The 20,100-nt window shown below is 40.1% G+C and overlaps 1 protein-coding gene and 2 long non-coding RNA genes across 4 annotated transcripts in view; 1 reads left to right on the top strand and 2 right to left on the bottom strand.

Moving 5' to 3' along the window:
* GABRQ (gamma-aminobutyric acid type A receptor subunit theta) overlaps window positions 1-20,100 on the bottom strand; it is an 83,118-nt gene that overhangs the window by 57,761 nt on the left and 5,257 nt on the right. The window lies entirely within an intron of this gene.
* LOC127543269 (uncharacterized) lies at window positions 1,947-20,029 on the top strand. Its single transcript, XR_007949181.1, has 4 exons — window positions 1,947-2,814; window positions 3,169-12,491; window positions 14,900-17,530; window positions 17,646-20,029. It is a non-coding gene; the product is annotated as an uncharacterized LOC127543269 (long non-coding RNA).
* On the bottom strand, window positions 9,954-14,906 carry LOC127543270 (uncharacterized). 2 transcript variants are annotated; one of them, XR_007949183.1, is made up of 3 exons: window positions 14,450-14,906; window positions 13,606-13,705; window positions 9,954-12,638 (listed from the first exon to the last, which is right to left on the bottom strand). It is a non-coding gene; the product is annotated as an uncharacterized LOC127543270 (long non-coding RNA). The 2 variants fall into 2 exon arrangements; XR_007949182.1 differs by lacking the exon at window positions 13,606-13,705 and having other exon boundaries at window positions 9,954-12,736.

Raw genomic sequence — 20,100 nt, forward strand, 5'->3', positions numbered from 1 at the left:
ATTAAACTGGATCTGTGCTCACACCAATATGGATGTTTCCTCCTGATGACAGATTACAACTCATCCACATGGGTCTCTCCCATGTGATTCTTGTTTATGCCCTCCTCTTAAGAGGCTCCCAACGAACTGGAGACTTTCCACACTTTCTCTTGTTTACCTGTCATCCCTTACTCTTGACTCCTGATTCCTGTTTCAACTTGAGACTCTGTTGAGTCTCTTCCCTCACAGTGGTGAACACCTTTAGAGGGTGTACATCTCTCGGTTTTGTACCTTGCCTGAATCTCAAGTTAACCACACCGATTGTCTACAAAAGTGTTTTGTGGTTCTTTTGGCCTCCTTATTTTGGAAAATGATTTGTGCTCTATAATAAAAAAATGATTTATGTTCTAGTCAAACTTCTGAATAAAATTATAATATGCCTCAGTGCCATTTTTTTCTATTATCCATTTTTCTTTATCAATCACTTGTTGGAATAGATAATAGGTCAGGAGTCTGTTTCAATTGAATTCCATATTTTTTCTAATTATCATTATTTCTTCTAGCTTTTTACTAAATCGAATCTTTGATCTGGTAAGTTGGTGACCTGATTCCATACAGACAGCTGATGCAGGGATTGCTCCCATATCAAGATCCATCCTTATCTTGATCCCATACTGCTTTGTAACATTTCTGCCTTACTCATGGTTGGGACCAATACAGAACAATCCCAATCTCTGCTTCATATGATACAGTATCTACTATTTAAAGGCAGCCATCTTGTCCCCCCTGAGCCTTCTATCTTCTGGCCTAGCACCCTCTTTTTCTTCCACAGATCACTATATGGCATGAACTCAAGGTTCTTTGTCATCCTGATTGCTCTCTCATACTCTACCTCCAGCTTCTTAATTTTTTTCTTAAATGCGACTCCCTCCCTGAAAACAATACTTCTGGGCAGATTATACATGGCAGGACTGCCCCACTCCTTCATTCTAGACACCGTTTTTTGGGCAGAGTTCCCTTCTGTTTAAGTGCTAAACAGGTAGCCCTGGTGATTCCCCTTCTGAGGAATTTTTACTTCTCCTCTCATTCTAGCCAGTCAATAGCCCTCAGACCCTCCCACTGAAACCCTACTGCCCCGGGTCTCCATCTTGGGATCCCCTCCAAATCTCCCAGCCTCTCTACAGCCTGATGTAACTGCCAAATATCGGCCTCCCTATTTTCACCTTTACAATCAGATTTTCATCAGTTTCCATCAGTGTCAAAAATGTTCCATCATATCTAAAGTATTTTTATATATTGCCAGATCATTAGAACATCTCAATAGGTCTGTGATATAGAGGCGAGGCTAGCATCAATCTACCCGTTTCATAGAGGAGAAAACTCAGGCCCAGAGAAGGGATGCTTTGTATAGGGTCACATGGTAATTAAATATGGAGACAGAATTAGAAACCAGGCTTCTTTTCACCCACTGGAGTGCACAGCCTAGATTTTGAGACTGACTTGTAGTTCTAGTTATGCTTCTGGATGCTGGCTCCATGTTTTTACCCTATCATCCATCTTCTGATTTCTTCCTAAACTCCCTAAAACTGTCCTCTTCCTAAGTAAAAACCCCAATCAGAACAGCAAGTTCTGCCTTTGAGATGCACATGGAGGTCAGGACAGGACCACCATGGGGCAGTGGGGAAGAGGGGGGCTTTGCTATGGAGCAACTGTGTCACCTTGACTTCAGTTTCTTCCTGTGTATAAAGAGGAGACTGGGCTAAATAACCTCCAAGGTGCCTTCCATCCTAAGTTTGTAAGCATTATCTAAGGCTCATTCTCCCTTTTTATCAGAATGCCAACCCTGGCAGAAGCTCGAGAATTATATATTTTTCTAATTATCAAGTAATTTTTTCCTTCTCATCTCCCTCTCCCCTAATGAAAAGGAAAAAACCCTTGTAATAAAGGCTTTACATAGTCAAGCAAAACAAATCCCTAGACCGGCCATGTCTTAAGATCCCAGGCATTTTCATTTCTACCAAACTGGGGAGTCAGGAGACCTGGGCTGCAATCCTGCCCATGAGGGCATGGACTAAGTCTCTGCCCCTCCCAGCAGTCCAGTTTCCCCCTCTAGGAAACAAAGGGACTGCATTCTATGGCCTCTAGGGTCCCCCTCTGGATCCAATGTTGCCTTCATGCCCACGTTAAAAAGTTGTTGGACATGGACTGTCAGTCTACTGAGAAATCTGGCCTATCACTCGTGCCTCAAGGGGCCTGATCCAGAGATCAGGCAAGAAAGCAGGAAGCCTTGGTTACTTGAAAAGCTGGCCTAGATGAGAGTGCTGGAGCTACCTGGGAAATTCCATTGACTGATACCTGGAGGAAAGGAGGGGTTAAGGCTGGGACCCTGGAGGGAGGGGGGAGGAAAGGGGTTCTACCTTGACTTGTTCCTGCTGAGCTCAGTGGGAAGCTAAGGAGACCTTTTAAAATGTAAAACTGAACCACAATCCCCAGTGGGCATGTCCTCCTTCTGGTATCAGATAGAGATTGTGCTCTATTTCTGAAAGGCTCACATCAGGGAGATAGAGGCTGAAAGGGTCCAGCTCAGCAAGGCTGGGGAAATCCCCAAGGCCAAGTAGCATGGGCACAATGCCCCTTGGGTGGCGGGAGGGAGGTGGACATCAGACACAAAGATTTTCAGCACCAGGCTGCCGACCCCCTAAGAGGGGGCCTGGCTGTCAGTTTAGTATTGCCTGGGCTCAGATTCTGTGGCAAACCCGTCCCAGGGCCCTCTCTTCCTCTACCTTCCTAGTTTACCTATCTCCCCTGTGTCAGTTTCTCCATATTATGAAAGAGGTATAGCCAAGAAAAGGGAAGTGGAGTATGTGTGTCAGAATATCAGATATGGGTGCTTGCTAAGAATGGGCACCTGAGCAAAAGCAGGGTACAGTGGCCTTGCCAGGATTGGGTGGAGGAGAAACTTGCCCTTTCCTGACCATCGAAAAGAGGTGAAGTGAAAGTGTTGAATCATGGAGTCAGCAAGATGGCTTTGAATCCATTCTCATACTTCCTAAAGGTGTCCTCAGGCAAATGGTTATACCTCAGTTTCGTCCAGTGTAAAATGGGATCAGTAACACCTACCTCAGATTCAAATATCAAATAAATGAGCTAAGGTGCTTTGTAAACCTTAAGGTGCCATAGTAACACTAGGTAGCATCATTGGGAAAAATAGATTTCTCTAGAGACAGAGAAAGGAAAAATCTCTAAGATCATTTCTCCCCCATAGACTTGATTGAAAAATCCATACCCTCATCTCTTTTCTCATCTGTAGCTTTCTTTCTGTTTTGCCAGAGAGATTAAATGGAGGGTCAAGGAAAAGGCAGACTAGAGAGGACAAGGATCAGGGAGCGAGCCTGGGAGGCCAACTAGCCAAATCCTGGGACCCATGGGTAAAAGAAAGGAGCACTACTTCAGAACCTCAGAGGAGGAGGATAACTAGGGCACAGGAAGAGACAGAATAGAGACCAGTGTAAGGCGCCTTTTGGAGATATATTACAAACCCAGTACTTGGAGGGGCTGCCAAAAGAGCAGTGGGTCCCTTGTGTCTTTAGATGCAAATAAAAAAATGCTGTAGACATGGAGTTAGCCCATTTGCGCAGGGGAAAGCTGAAGATGAAGTGGGCTTTCAACAGAATTCACTCAAGCATACATCAAACATCTTATCTGAATGAAGAGTACCCCACTACATGGATGGCCTGAAAATGGGAGCTGGTGCCTTCCCCTAAGGAAGCCCAGGATCTTTTCAGAGAGAGAGTCCCCCTCCTTCTAGTTCTGAGGGGAGGGGTAGAGAAGGGGGGTTCCTATGAGAAGAGGGAGCAGTGTAAGGATGGTAGAACACTGAAGCCCACTCTCCATTCTACTTGGACATGGGTGAAGGGGAGGCTGAAGGGACTGGCTCGGTCATCTCTCCCTCTTTTTGGAGACTTCAGTTGTGCTGCCTCTTTTGGTTGGGGTGGGCGCTGTTCCAGAGAAGCCCTTCCCACTACTCAACTGTACAACCTGAAGAAGTGAAAGGATGAGGTCTAGGTATGGCCAGAGACAAGGGGGTGGGGGCAAAGGACAGCTGCTCCTTGTCTCTGGTCCTGGCCTCCCCATAGCTGGTATCCTTTTCAAACCCCTGGTACCTCCAGGGCATCCTTCCTTTTCCTTCATCCTTGAAATCTGTGGCTGACCATGGTTTATGCGATACCTTGTAGCTATACTATTATTTTAAATAATGGTTCACACGTGACTGCTACAAGTCCTGTGTACTAGCACTAGCTCCTGGTTTTTCTCCTCTCTCTACTTACCCCCTCCAACACTCCTTTGTAAACAGAAGAAATCAGGTTACAATGAACATGGAAAGGGTGGCTGGGAAATCCCTGTTCTGATCTTTCCAGCTGCTAGGGCTATGCCCCGGAAAACTCAGTGCATTAATTTTCTACATTCAGTACATAACTCTACAGAGCCATATTATCTCCTCTGAATAGAATGGAAACTCCATGATAGGGGTTCCAGGGGCTTTTCACTTTCATAGCCATAGCACAGTGCCTGGCACATAGTAGGGGTTTAATAAATGCTTGTTGAAAAAGAGGCCACTAATTTATACGGATATTGTTTTAGTTTTAAAATGAAATGTTATCTCTTTTATTATATTTTTCTTCATTTTGTTAAATATTTCTCAATTCCAGTTCTTTCAGTCTGATTCTACCTGTCTGGGGGAAAGGTAACCTATATATCTGCACTAGCACGTACTGTGTGTCTGTCTCTCTCTCCCTGTCTCTTCTCTCTCCCTCTTTGTCTCTCTTCTCTCCCTGACTTTTTCTATCCCTCTGTCTCCTATCTTTTCACTCTACCTATCTCTCCTCTCTCCCTTTGTCTCTCCCCTTCCTTTTTCTGTCTCTCTCCTCTCTCCCTGTCTTTCTCCTTCCTTCCCTCTGTCTTTTTGTCTGTCTCTTCTCTCTCCCTCTTTCTTTGTGAGGCCCCTCCTTTCCTTCTCTGTCTTTATCTTTCTTTTTTTACTTGCTTAGTTGGCTATCTCTCCTGCAGGAACTTGCTTAAGCAGACGGCAGGCACCTTTCTTCTTCAGACAGCAGGTGACTGGCTTAGGGGGCAAGCTGGGGTCCTTCCAAGTATGGGACTTTGGGCAGTCATTCCACACTCTACGCCAGACATAGCTCTACTTGGAATTCCTCTTTATTTAGCTTCAAAATTTCTCTCTCCCCTACCCCTAAGATGTGTAAATGCCCACATCTGACTGAGCTCTTATTCTAAGGAATGGGATCTTCAGAGGCCCCACTTTATTACACAAATATCCCATTTTCGTTTATTCCAGGGCCCCTTCCCACTGAAGCACACTATCCTTTATCTTAGCATTACTCATTTGGCCAGGATCAGAGAGCTGAATCCTGAGGAGACAGGACAAAGATGGGCAAACTTTGACTGGAGAGAAGCAGGGAAGAACCCTGAAGCCAGGGACCTGGTCCCAAGAAGTTGGGGCACTCTTTTGCTGGGGACCAGTGATGAAAGAGTAGGTGGCTGAGGAAGGGGGAGACACCTTCCCTTTCTTGGAAGCTCTCCTGCAGTGCCTATGGCTGGGCTCTGCATAGAGGGAGCACACAATGCCTTTATTATTATTTATTATATATTATTAGAATGGAAGTTCATTATCAGTAGTGATCTCTTCACTCTTGATGCTTATGTTCTCAGTCCCTGGCAGAGTTTCATCAGGCCCACTAGATGTTGAATAAAGAATTGATTGATAGATTTTATGATCATAGGAGTCTAGATCTAGAGATGAAAAGGACCTCAGAGGCCATCTAGTCCAATCTCCTCCTTTAACAGAAGAGGAAACTGAGGCCCAATGATTTTAAGTCTTTGGGTTTAGAGCTCAAAGGATCCTCAGAGACCAGTTAGTCTAAACTTTTCTTGTTTACAGAAAAGGAAAGTGAAGTCTAGGGATCTTGAGTGATTAAGTCTAGAGCCCAGAGAGATCTGAGAGCATTTAGTCTGAGCTTTTTTTTTTTTTTTTAACAGAGGAGAAAACTGAGGTCTAGGGATCTTAAGTGGCTAGGTCCAGAGCTAAAAAGGATCTGAGAGGCCATTTAGTTCAACATTTCTCTTTTTTACAGAAAAGAAAACTGAGGCCCATGTATTTTAGATGGCTAGAGAGATCTCAGAGACCATTTAGTCTAAATATTTTTTTGCAGAAAAGTAAAGTGAGGTCTAGGGATCTTGAGTGATAAGATCTAGAGCTAAAAAGAATCTGAAAGGCCACTGAGTCCAAAATTTCTTTTCTTTACAGAAAAGGAAACTGAGGCATGTGGATCTTAAATAGCTAGATCTAGAGCTCAAAGAGATCTCAGAAGCCATCTAATCCAACCTGCTTTTTTTTTTTTTACAGAGGAGGAAACTGAGGCCCAAGGATTTTAGATGGCTAGCTAGGTCTAGAGCTCAAAGGGACCTCAGAGACCATCTAGTCCAATATTCTTTTTCTGACAGAAAGAGAAACTGAGGCCCATGGATCTTAAGTGACTAGGTCTTGAGCCCAAAGAGATCTGAGAGCATTTAGTCTGAGCTTTTTTTTTTTTTTTTTACAGAGGAGAAAACTGAGGTCTAGGGATTTTAAGTGGCTAGGTCTAGAGCTAAAAAGGATCTGAGAGGCCATTTAGTTCAACATTTTTCTTTTTTACAAAAAAAGGAAACTGAGGCCCATGTATTTTAGATGGCTAGAGAGATCTCAGAGACCATTTAGTCTAAACTATTTTTTTTTACAAAGGAGGAAATTGAGGTCTAGGGATCTTAAGTGGCTAGGTCTAGAGAGATAAAAAGAATCTGAGAGGCCATTTAGTCCAAAATTTTTTTTCTTTACAAAAAAGGAAACTGAGGCTCATGGATCTTAAATGGCTAGGCCTAGAGTTCAAAGAGATCTCAGAAGCCATCTAGTCCAACTTCCTTTTTTTTTACAGAGGAGGAAACTGAGGCCCAAGGATTTTAGATGGCTAGGTCTAGAGCTCAAAGGGACCTCAGATCATTTAGTCCAAAATTCTTTTTTCACAAAAAGGAAAACTGAGGCTCAAGATTTTAGGTGATTAGATCTAGAGCTCAAAAGGATCTTAGAGACCATATAGTCAAACCTTTCTTTTCTTTACAGAAAAGGAAACTGAGGCACATGGATCTTAAATAGCTAGGTCTAGAGCTCAAAGAGATCTCAGATGCCATCTGCTCCAAGCTCTTTTTTTGTTTGACAGAAGAGGAAACTGGGATCCACGGATATTAGATGGTTAGGTTTAGAGCTAAAAGAGATCTGAGAGACTATTCCGTCTAAACTTTTTGTTTACAGAAAAGGAAACTGAAGTCTAGTGATTTTAAATGCTTAGACCTGCTCAAAGGGTTTCCGAGGCCATCTAGTCCAACTTTCTTTTTATTTTTTTTACAGAAAGGGAAACTGAGGCCCAAGAATTTTAGGTAGATCTAGAGTTCAAAGAGAGCTTAGATACTATTTAGTCCAACCTTTCTTTCTTTTTTCTTTTTCTTTTTCTTTTTTTACAGAAAATATCAAAGAAATCTCAGAGAACATTTAGTCTAAACTTTTTTTTTCTTTTACAAAGGAAGAAATTGAGGTCTAGGGATTTTAAGTACCTAGGTCTAGAGCTAAAAATAATTTGAGAGGTCATTTAGTCCAAACTTTTTTTTTCAGAAAAGGAAACTGAGGCTCATGCATCTTAAATAGCTAGATCTAGAGCTCCAAGAGCTCTCAGAGGCCATCTAGTCCAACCTCCTTTTTTTTAAACACAGGAGGAAACTGAAGTCCAAGGATTTTAGATGGCTAAGTCTAGAACTAAAGGGACCTCAGAGACCATCTAGTCCAACCTTTTTTACAGAAAAGGAAACTCAGGCCCATGGGTCTTAAGTGACTAGGCCTAAAGCTCATAGAGATCTCAGAAAGCATTTATTCTAGAGCTGAAAGAGATGTCAGAGACCATTTAGTCTAAGCCTTTTTTTTAACAGAGGAGGAAACTGAGATCTAGGGATCTTAAGTGGTTAGGTATAGAGTTAAAAAGGATCTGAGAGGCCATTTAATTCAACTTTTTTTTTACAGAAAAGGAAACTGAGGCCCATGGATCTTAAGTGACTAGGTCTAGAGTTCAGAGATCTTAGGGGCCGTCCAGTACCAACCTCCTCTTTTTTTTTTTTTTTTAACAGAAGAGGAAACTGATACCCATGGATTTTAGATGGCTAGGTTTAGAGCTCAAAGAGATCTCAGAGACCATTTAGTCTAAACTTTTTTTTTTTTACAAAGGAGGAAACCGAGGTCTAGGGATCTTAAGTGGCTACGTCTAGAGCTTAAAAGAATTTGAAAGGCCATTTCCAAACTTTGTTTTCTTTGCAGAAAAGGAAACTGAGGCTAATTCATCTTAAATAGATAGATCTAGAGCTCAAAGAGCTCTCAGAGGCCATCTAGTTCAACCTTCTTTTTTTTTTTTTTTTACAGAGGAGAAAACTGAGATCTCAGGATCTTGAGCGATTAGGTCTAGAGCGCAATGGGACCTCAGTGTTTATCTAGTCCAACCTCCTTTTTTTTTTAACAGAAAAGGAAACTGAGGCCCATGAATCTTAAGTGGCTAGGTCTAGAGCTCAAAGAGATCTCAGAGACCATTTAGTCTAAACTTTTTCTTTTACAAAGGAGTAAACTGAGGCACAAGGATTTTAGATGGCTAGGTCTAGAGCTAAAAGGAACCTCAAAGACCATCTAGTCCAACCTTCTTTTTTTCATTTTTTTTTACAAAAAAGGAAACTGAGGCCGATGGATCTTAAGTGACTAGGTTAGAGTTCAAAGATATCTCAGAGACCATTAGTCTAAACTTTTTTATGGAGGAGGAAACTAAGGTCTAGGGATGTTAAGTGGCTAAGTCTAGAGTTAAAAAGGAATTTCAGAGGCTATCTAGTTCAACCTTCTTTTTTTTTTTTACAGAGGAGGAAACTGAGGTCCAAGGATTTTAGATGGCTAGCTAAGTCTAGAGCTCAAAGGGACCTCAGAGATCATCTAGTCCAACATTCTTTTTCTGACAAAAAGGGAAACTCAGGCCCAAGATTTTAGGTGACTAGATCTAGAGCTCAAAAGTAACTTAGAGACCATTTAGTCCAACTTTTCTTTTCTTTATAGAAAAGGAAACTGAGGCACATGGCTCTTAAATGGCTTAGAGTTCAAAGAGATCTCAGAGGCCATCTACTCCAAGCTCTTTTTTTTTGTTTTACAGAAGAGGAAACTGGGATCCCAGGATTTTAGATGGCTAGGTTTAGAGCTCAAAGAGATCTCAGAGACCATTTTGTCTAAACTTTTTTTTTACAGAAAAGGAAACTGAGGCCCAAGGATTTTAGGTGACTAGATCTAGAGCTCAAAGGGACCTTAGAGACTATTTAGTCCAACCTTTCTTTTTTTTTACAAAATAAAAGATCAAAGAAATTTCAGAAAGTCTAAAATGTTTTTTTAACAAAGCAGGAAACTGAGGTCTAGGGATCTTAAGTGACTAGGTCTAGAGTTAAAAAGAATTTGAGAGGCCATTTAGTCCAAACTTTGTTTTCTTTGCAGAAAAGGAAACTGAGGCTTAAGCATCTTAAATAGCTAGATCTAGAGCTCCAAGAGCTCTGAGGCCATTTAGTCTAAACTTTTTTATGAAGCAGAAAACTGAGGTCTAGGCGTGTTAAGTGGAGCTAAAGGGATTTCAGAGGCTATCTTTTCCAACCTTCTGGTTTTGTTTTTGTTTTTGTTTTTTTTACAAAGGAGGAAACTGAGGTCTCAGGATCTTGAGTGATTAGGTCTAGAGCTCAAAGGGTTCTCAGAGTTCATCTAGTCCAACCTCCTTTTTTTACAGAAAAATAAACTGAGGCCCATAGATCTTAAGTGGCTAGGTCTGGAGCTCAAAGTGATCTCAGAGATCATTTAGCCTAAACTTATTATTATTATTATTTTATTTTATAATAACTTTTTATTGACAGAACCCATGCCAGGGTAATTTTTTACAACATTATCCCTTGCACTCTCTTCTGTTCCGATTTTTCCCTTCCCTCCCTCCACCCCCTCCCCTAGATGGCAAGCAGTCCTATATATGTTAAATATGTTTCAGTATATCCTAGATACAATATATATATATGCAGAACCGAACAGTTCTCTTGTTGCACAGGGAGAATTTAGCCTAAACTTTTTTTTATGGAGGAGGAAACTGAGGTCTAGGGATTTTACGTGGCTAGGTCTAGAGTTAAAAAGAATCTGAGTGATCATTTAGTCCAATATTCCTTTGATGAATCTTAAGTGGCTAGTGTCAAAGAGACTTCAGAGACCATTTTGTCTAAATATTTTTTTTTACAAAGGAGGAAACTGAGGTCTCCTGATCCTGAGTGATTAGGTCTAGAACTCAAAGAGACCTCAGAGACCATTTAGTCTAAACTTTTTCTTTTACAGTGGAGGAACCTGAGGTTCAAGGATTTTAGATGGCTAGGTCTGGAGCTCAAAGAGACCTCAGAGGCCATCTAGTCCAACTTTCTTTCTTTCTTTTGTTTTTTCTTACAGAAGAAGAAATTGAGACCCAAGGATTTTAAGTGCTTGGGTCTAGAGCTCAAAGGGATCTCAATGACCATTATTCTAAACTCTTTTATACAGAAAAAGAAACTGAGGCTCATAGATCTTAAGTGATTAGATTTAGAGCTCAAAGGGACCTCAGAGGCCATCTAGTCAAAACTCCTTTTCTTTTACAGAGGAGGAAAGTGAGGCCCAAGGATTTTAGATAGCTAAGTCTAGAGTTCAAAGCGATCTCAGAGACCATTTAGCATAAACTTTTTTATAGTGGAAGAAACTGAGGTCTAGGGATGTTATGTGGCTATGTCTAGAGCTAAAAAGGGATTTCAGAGGCCATTTTGTCCAACTTCCTTTTTTTTTTTTTTTTTTTTTTTTATAGAGGAGGAAACTAAGGCCCAAGGATTTTAGATGGCTAGGTCTAGAACTCAAAGGGATCTCAGAGACCATTTATTCCAACCTCTTTTTTTTTTTTTTTTACAGAGGAGGAAACTGAGGCCCAAGGACTTTAGATGGCTAAGTCTAGAGCTAAAAAGGGATTTCAAAGGCCATCTCATCCAACCTCCTTTTTTTTTTTTTTTTTACAGAGGAGGAAACTGAGACCCAAGAATTTTAGATGGCTAGGTCTAGAGCTCAAAGGGATCTCAGGGACCATTTAGTCCAACCTCCTTTTTTTTTACAGAGGAGGAAACTGAGGCCCAAGGATTTTAGATGGCTAAGTCTAGAGCTCAAAGAGACCTCAGAGACCATTTAATTAAACCTTTTTTTTTTAAACAGAAAAGGAAACTGAGGCACATGGCTCTTAAGTGACTAGGTTTAGAGCTCAAAGAGATCTCAGAGACCATTTGCCTTAAACTTTCTTTATGGAGGAGGAAACTAAGATCTAGGGATGTTAAATGGCTAGGTCTAAAGCTAAAAAAGGGATTTCAGAAGCCATCTAATCTAATCTTCTCTTTTTTTTTTTTATAGAGAAGGAAACTGAGACCCAAGTATTTTAGATGGCTAGGTCTAGAACTTAAAGGGACTTCAGAGACTAGCTATTCTAACCTTCTCTTTTTTTAACAGAAGAGGAAACTGAGGTCAAGGGATCTTAAGAGGCTACATTTAGAGTTCAAAGGAATTTCAGAGATCATCTAGTCCAAACTTCTTTTTTTTTTTTTTTTTTTTTTTTACAGAGGATAAAACTGAAATCCAGGGATCTAAAGTGATCTTTTTTTTTTTTTTTTTTTTTTACAAAGGAGGAAACTGAGGTCTAGGGATCTGAAGTGGCTAATTCTAGAGCTAAAAAGTATCCTTTTAGTCTAATCTTTCTTTTCTTTACAGAAAAGGAAACTGAGGCCCATGGATGTTAAGTGGCTAGTCTAGAGCTCAAGGAGACCTCAGAGACCATTTAGTCTAAATTTTTTTTCTTTTACAAAGGCGGAAACTGAGGCCCAAGGATTTCAGATGGCTAGGTCTAGAGCTCAAAGAGATCTCAGAGACCATTTAGTACAACATCTTATTTTTTTAAGGAGGAAACTGAGGCCCATGCATCTTAAGTGACTAGGTCTAGAGCTCAAAGATATCTCAGGGACCATTTGTCTAAACTTTTTTATGGAGGAGGAAACTGAGGTCTAGGGATGTTAAATGGCTAGGTGTAGAGCTAAAGAGGAATTTCAGAGGCCATCTCATTCAACCTCCTTTTTTTTTTTTTTTGCAGAGGACCAAACTGAGGCCCAAGAATTTTAGATGGCTAGGTCTAGAGCTCAAAGGGATCTCAGAGACCATTTATTCCAACCTCCTTTTTTTACAGAGGAGGAAACTGAGGCCCAAGGATTTCAGATGGCTAGGTCTAGAGCTCAAAGAGATCTCAGAGACCATTTAGTACAACATCTTATTTTTTTAAGGAGGAAACTGAGGCCCATGGATCTTAAGTGACTAGGTCTAGAGCTCAAAGGGATCTCAGAGACCATTTAGTACAACCGTCTATTTTTTTTTTTTTTTTGCAAAGGAGGAAACTGAGGCCCAAATATTTTAGATGGCTAGCTTTAGAGGTCAAAGAGACTTCAGAGACCAGTTAGTCTAAACTCTTTTTTTTTTTTTAACAGAGAAGGAAACATATCTCTGGATATGGAGTGATTAGATCTAGAATTCAAAGAGACCTCAGAGACCATTTAGTCCAACCTTCTTTTTTTTTTTTTTTTACAGAAAAAGAAAACTGAGGTCCATGGATCTTCAGTGACTAGGTCTAGAGCTCAAAGAGACCTCAGAAACCATTTTGCCTAATTTTTTTTTTTTTTTTTTGTGGAGGAGGAAACTGAGGTCTAGGGATGTTAATTGTCTAGGTTTAGAGCTAAAAAGGGACTTCAGGGCTGTCTAGTCCAACCTCTTTTTTTTTTTTTTTACAGAGGAGGAAACTGAGGCCCAAAGATTTTAGATGACTAGAAGTAGAACTCAAAGGGATCTCAGAGACCATTTAATCCAAGCTCCTTTTTTGTTTTTTTACCGAGGAGGAAACTGAGCCCCCAGGATTTTAGGTGACTAAATCTCGAGCTCCAAGGGACCTTAGAGACCATTTAGTCCAATTTTTTTTTGCAGAGGAAGAAACTGAGGCCCATGAATCTTAAGTGATTAGGTCTAGAGCTCAAAGAGATCTCAGACACCATTTAACCTAAACTTTTTTATGGAGGAGGAACCTGAGGACTAGGGATGTTAAGTGGCTGGGTCTAGAGCTAAAAAAGGATTTCAGAGGCTATCTCGTCTGACCTCCTTTTTTTACAGAGGAGGAAACTGAGGCCCAAGGATTTCAGATGGCTAGGTCTAGAGCTCAAAGAGATCTCAGAGACCATTTAGTACAACATCTTATTTTTTTAAGGAGGAAACTGAGGCCCATGGATCTTAAGTGACTAGGTCTAGAGCTCAAAGGGATCTCAGAGACCATTTAGTACAACCGTCTATTTTTTTTTTTTTTTTGCAAAGGAGGAAACTGAGGCCCAAATATTTTAGATGGCTAGCTTTAGAGGTCAAAGAGACTTCAGAGACCAGTTAGTCTAAACTCTTTTTTTTTTTTTTAACAGAGAAGGAAACATATCTCTGGATATGGAGTGATTAGATCTAGAATTCAAAGAGACCTCAGAGACCATTTAGTCCAACCTTCTTTTTTTTTTTTTTTACAGAAAAAGAAAACTGAGGTCCATGGATCTTCAGTGACTAGGTCTAGAGCTCAAAGAGACCTCAGAAACCATTTTGCCTAATTTTTTTTTTTTTTTTTGTGGAGGAGGAAACTGAGGTCTAGGGATGTTAATTGTCTAGGTTTAGAGCTAAAAAGGGACTTCAGGGCTGTCTAGTCCAACCTCTTTTTTTTTTTTTTTTACAGAGGAGGAAACTGAGGCCCAAAGATTTTAGATGACTAGAAGTAGAACTCAAAGGGATCTCAGAGACCATTTAATCCAAGCTCCTTTTTTGTTTTTTTACCGAGGAGGAAACTGAGCCCCCAGGATTTTAGGTGACTAAATCTCGAGCTCCAAGGGACCTTAGAGACCATTTAGTCCAATATTCCTTTGATGAATCTTAAGTGGCTAGTGTCAAAGAGACTTCAGAGACCATTTTGTCTAAATATTTTTTTTTACAAAGGAGGAAACTGAGGTCTCCTGATCCTGAGTGATTAGGTCTAGAACTCAAAGAGACCTCAGAGACCATTTAGTCTAAACTTTTTCTTTTACAGTGGAGGAAACTGAGGCCCAAATATTTTAGATGGCTAGCTTTAGAGGTCAAAGAGACTTCAGAGACCAGTTAGTCTAAACTCTTTTTTTTTTTTTTAACAGAGAAGGAAACATATCTCTGGATATGGAGTGATTAGATCTAGAATTCAAAGAGACCTCAGAGACCATTTAGTCCAACCTTCTTTTTTTTTTTTTTTACAGAAAAGAAAACTGAGGTCCATGGATCTTCAGTGACTAGGTCTAGAGCTCAAAGAGACCTCAGAAACCATTTTGCCTAATTTTTTTTTTTTTTTTTTGTGGAGGAGGAAACTGAGGTCTAGGGATGTTAATTGTCTAGGTTTAGAGCTAAAAAGGGACTTCAGGGCTGTCTAGTCCAACCTCTTTTTTTTTTTTTTTTACAGAGGAGGAAACTGAGGCCCAAAGATTTTAGATGACTAGAAGTAGAACTCAAAGGGATCTCAGAGACCATTTAATCCAAGCTCCTTTTTTGTTTTTTTACCGAGGAGGAAACTGAGCCCCCAGGATTTTAGGTGACTAAATCTCGAGCTCCAAGGGACCTTAGAGACCATTTAGTCCAATTTTTTTTTGCAGAGGAAGAAACTGAGGCCCATGAATCTTAAGTGATTAGGTCTAGAGCTCAAAGAGATCTCAGACACCATTTAACCTAAACTTTTTTATGGAGGAGGAACCTGAGGACTAGGGATGTTAAGTGGCTGGGTCTAGAGCTAAAAAAGGATTTCAGAGGCTATCTCGTCTGACCTCCTTTTTTACAGAGGAGAAAAGTGAGGCCCAAGGATTTTAGATGGATGGATCTAGAGTTCAGAGGGATCTCAGAGACCATTTAGTCTAAACTTTTTTTATATGGAAAAGGAAACTGAGGCTTATTGATCTTAAGTGGTTAGATTTAGAGCTCAAAAGGACCTCAGAGGTCTAGTCCAAACTCCTTTTTTTTTTCCCAAACAAAAGAAAAAACTGAGACCCAAGGATTTTAGATGGTTAAGTATAGAGCTCAAAAGGACCTCAGAGACCATCTAGTCCAAACTTTTTTTTTTACAGAAGAGGAAACTGAGGCCCAAGGATTTTAGATGGCTAAGTCTAGAGCTCAAAGGAAATTCAGAGGCCATCTAATCCAACTTTTTTTTACAGAAAAGGAAACTGAGGCCCATGGATCTTAAGTGACTAGGTCTAGAGCTCAAAGATATCAGACATCATTTAGTCTAAACTTTTTTATGGAGGAAACTGGGATCTACAGATGTTCAGTGACTAGGTCTAGAGCTAAAAAAAGATTTCAGAGACCATCTAGTCCAATCTCTCTCTTTTTTTTTACAGAGAAGGAAACTGAGGCCCAAGGGTTTTAGATGGCTAGGTCTAGAGCTCACAGGGATCTGAGACCATTTAGTCTAACCTTTTTTTTTTTTTTACAAAGGAGGAAACTGAGGTCCAATTATTTTAGATGGCTAGATCTAGAATTCAAAGGGACCTCAGAGATCAGCTAGTCTAACCTCCTTTAAAAAAAAAAAAACAGAAGAGGCAACTGAGATTGAGAGATCTTTAGAGGCTATGTCTAGAGCTCAAAGTAATTTCAGAGGCCATCTAGTCCAACCTTCCTTTTTTTCACAGAAAAGGAAACTGAGGCTCAAGGATTTTAGGTGACTAAATCTAAAGCTCAAAGGGAACTTAGATAACATTTAGTCCAACTTTTTTTTTAAGAGGAAGAAATTGGGACCTGTGGATCTTATGTGATTAGGTCTAGAGCTCAAAAGAACCTCAGAGGCCATCTAATCCAACCTTTTTTTTTTTTTTTTTTTTTTTTAACAGAGGAGGAACCTGAGGCCCAAAGACTTTAGATGTCTAGGTCTGGAGCTCAAAGGTATCTCAGAGACTATTTGGTCTAAACTTTTTTAACAGAGGAGAAATTTGAGGTCTAGGGATCTTAATGGGCTAATTCTAGAGCTAAAAACTATCTAAGAGGCCTTTTAGTCCAAGCTTTCTTTTCTTTACAGAAAAGGAAACTGAGGCCCATGGATCTTAAGCGGCTAGTCTAGAGTTCAAAGAGACCTCAGAGACCATTTAGTCTAACCTTCTTTTTTTACAGAGGAGGAAACTGAGATCCAAGTATTTTAGATGACTAGATCTAGAATTCAAAGGGACCTCAGAGACCAGCTAGTCTAAACTCCTTTTTTTTTTTAAACAGAAGAGGCAACTGAGGTCAAAGGATCTTTAGAGATTATATCTAGAGCTCAAAGTGATTTCAGAGGCCATCTAGTCCAACCTTCCCTTTTTTTTATAGAAAAGGAAACTGAGGCCCAAGGATTTTAGGTGATTAGATCTAGAGCTCAAAGAGATCTCAGAGACTATTTGGTCTAAATTTTTTTAACAGAGGAGAAAACTGAGGTCTAGGGATCTTGTGGCTATTTCTAGAGCTAAAAAGAATCTGAGAGGCCATTTAGTCCAAACTTTCTTTCCTTTACAGAAAAGGAACCTGAGGCTCATGGAACTTAAGTGGTTAAATCTAGAGCTCAAAGGGACCTCAGAGGCCACGTATTCCACACCCCATTTTTTACAGAAGAGGAAACTGAAGCCCAAGGATTTTAAATGGTTAGGTCTAGAGCTCAAAGGGATCTTAGAGACCAGCTAGTCCAACCTCCTTTTTTTTTTTAAACAAAAAAGGAAACTGAGATTGAGGGATCTTAAGAGGCTATGTCTAGAAGTCAAAGGGATTTCAGAAGCCATCTAGTTCAAACTTTTTTTTTTACAGAAAAGGAAACTGAGGCCCAAGGATTTTAGGTGACTAAATCTTGAGCTCAAAGGGACCTTAGAGACCATTTGGTCCAATTTTTTTTTTACAGAGGAAAAAACTGAGGCCCATGAATCTTAAGTGACTAGGTCTAGAGCTCAAAGAGATCTCAAAGACTATTTAGTCTAAACTTTTTTTTATTGAGGAGGAAACTGAGATCTAGGGATTTTAAGTGGCTAGGTCTAGACCTAAAAAGGGATTTCAGAGGCCATCTAGTCCAACCTCCTTTTTTTAACAGAGCAGGAAACTGAGGCACAAGGATTTTAGATAGCTAGGTCTAGAGCTCAAAGAGATCTCAGAGAACCATTTAGTCTAAACTTTTTTATGGAGGAGGAAACTGAGGTCTAGGGATATTTAGTGGCTAGGTCTAGAGCTATAAAGGGATTTCAGAGACCATCTAATCCAACCTCCTTTTTTTTTAATAGAGGAGGAAACTGAGGCCCAAGGACTTTAGATGGCTAGGTCTAGAGCTAAAAAGGGATTTCAAAGGCCATCTCATCCAACCTCTTTTTTTTTTTTTTTTTTTTTTTTTTTTTACAGAGGAGGAAACTGAGGCCCAAGAATTTTAGATGGCTAGGTCTAGAGCTCAAAGGTATTTCAGGGACCATTTAGTCTAACCTCCTTTTTTTTTTTTACAGAGGAGGAAACTGAGGCCCAAGGATTTTAGATGGCTAAGTCTAGAGCTCAAAGAGACCATAGAGACCATTTAATTGAACAGAAAAGGAAACTGAGGTACATGACTCTTAAGAGACTAGATTTAGAGCTCAAAGAGATCTCAGAGACCATTTGCCTTAAACTTTCTTTATGGAGGAGGAAACTAAGGTCTAGGGATATTAAATGGCTAGGTCTAGAGCTAAAAAAGGAATTTCAGAGGCCATCTAATCCAATCTTCTTTTTTTTTTATAGAGAAGGAAATTGAGGCCCAAGTATTTTAGATGGCTAGGTCTAGAACTTAAAGGGACTTCAGAGACTAGCTATTCTAACCTTCTCTTTTTCAGAGAAGAGGAAACTGAGGTCAAGGGATCTTAAGAAACTACATTTAGAGTTCAAAGGAATTTCAGAGGCTGTCTAGTCCAAACTTCTTCTTCTTCTTCTTTTTTTTTTTACGGAGGATAAAACTGAAGTTCAGGGATTTTAAGTGACCTTTTTTTTTTTTTTTTTTTTACAGAGGAAGAAACTGAGGTCTAGGGATCTGAAGTGGCTAATTCTAGAGTTAAAAAGTATCCTTTTAGTCCAATCTTTCTTTTCTTTACAGAAAAGGAAACTGAGGCCCATGGATGTTAAGTGGCTAGTCTAGAGCTCAAGGAGACCTCAGAGACCATTTAGTCAACTTTTTTTCTTTTACAAAGGCAGAAATTGAGGCCCAAGGATTTCAGATGGCTAGGTCTAGAGCTCAGAGATCTCAGAGGCCATTTAGTCCAAACTCCTTTTTTTTTCAAAAGAGGAAACTGAGAGCCAAGGATTTTAATTGCTTGGGCCTAGAGCTCAAAGAAACCTCAGAGATCATTTATTCTAAAATTTTTGGTTTTTTTTTATACCAAGGAGGAAACTGAGGTCTAGGGCTCTTAAGTGGCTAGGTCTAGAGCTAAAAAGAATCTGAGAGGCCACTTAGTCCAAACTTTCTTTTCTTTACAGAAAAGGAAACTGAGACTCATGGATTTACAGTGGCTATGTCTACAGCTCAAAGAGATCTCAGAGACCATCTAGTCCAACTTCCTTTTGTTTTTTGTTTTTTTTTCACAGAGAAGTAAACTGAGGCCCAAGGATTTTGGATGGCTAGGTCTAGAGCTCAAAGAGATCTCGGAGGCATCTAGTTTAACTTTTTTTTTTTTAATAGAGGATAAAACTGAAATCCAGGGATCTTAAGTGATCTAAAGCTAAAAAAATTCTCAGAGGCCATCTACTCCAACCTTTTTTTTTTTTTAACGGAAGAGAAAACTGAGGCCCATGGATTTTAGGTGGCTTGCCTAAAGACACACTTAGAATTCTAGATCTATATCTGGAAGGGATCTCAGAGGCCATATTTTCCAACATTCTGCCTTTAAAGAAGAGGCCTTCTAGTCCCACCCCATCCTTTCAGTTTAGGATAGAGAGATTCAGAATTTTTTTTTATTCGTGTATCCTTTCTGTCCTTCCTAAGTGGAATTCTCTCTCTTTCCTACCAATCAAGATTATCTTCTTTTTTTGTTCTTCTTCCCTCTTGCTCCCACCCATCTCAGTTTTTTTTCATTTGCCCATTACCTTTATTCTCATTTTCTGTCTTCATCTTACTTCCTTGATTCCTTTTGCTTACCACTCTCACCATTTGCCTTCAAAGACTCTTTTCAGTGCCTTTTGGTGAAGTCTATTACTTCTTTTTGTGTTCTTAAGTCTTCTCCTCCCTTTGTCCTAAACCATCCACCTGTGACTTATGGTATGAGTAAAAGTCTACGGGATTGAGAAGCAAAGGATTGGGCAAAAATCTGGACTCTGTAACTCATTACTTACCTGTGTGACCTAAATCAAGTTACTTTATCTCTGCTTGCCTTTTTCCTCAATGGCAAGCTGTGGTTCATAATCACCTACCTCTCAAGCTGGTGGTGAATATATATAAAAGACTTTGCAAACCATTAAGTGTTATAGGCAGGCGGAAATTATTACTTGAAACAATATCTCTGAGCAGGTGCACAGATATTAGAAGTGACTGTGGAATTGTGTCACTCTCCATGTCTTGCTTTTATTGTTCTTACCTTTGCTATGCGTTGTCCAGGAGGCCTTCAATTCCAGCTGAGGTGATCCCTACTGGTATCTGTTTACCTGTCCTGTTCTTCCCCTCCCATCCTCCCTGCCCCCACCGTTATACCGAGTGAAATATACTTAGGGACTAGTTTTTGTTTTGTGACTAGGATAAGTCTTTGCACATAGTTGGTGTTTCATAAGTGTTTGATATGCTTTGCATACCGCCCCCCCCCCCCCCCCCCCCCCCCCGATGCTGGGCTATATAAATGAAAGGTTTGTGAAGAATTTGAGCTGGGAACATTAATTAAGATCTC

This window comes from Antechinus flavipes, chromosome X (assembly GCF_016432865.1).
Source record: "Antechinus flavipes isolate AdamAnt ecotype Samford, QLD, Australia chromosome X, AdamAnt_v2, whole genome shotgun sequence".
Classification (NCBI taxonomy): domain Eukaryota; kingdom Metazoa; phylum Chordata; class Mammalia; order Dasyuromorphia; family Dasyuridae; genus Antechinus; species Antechinus flavipes.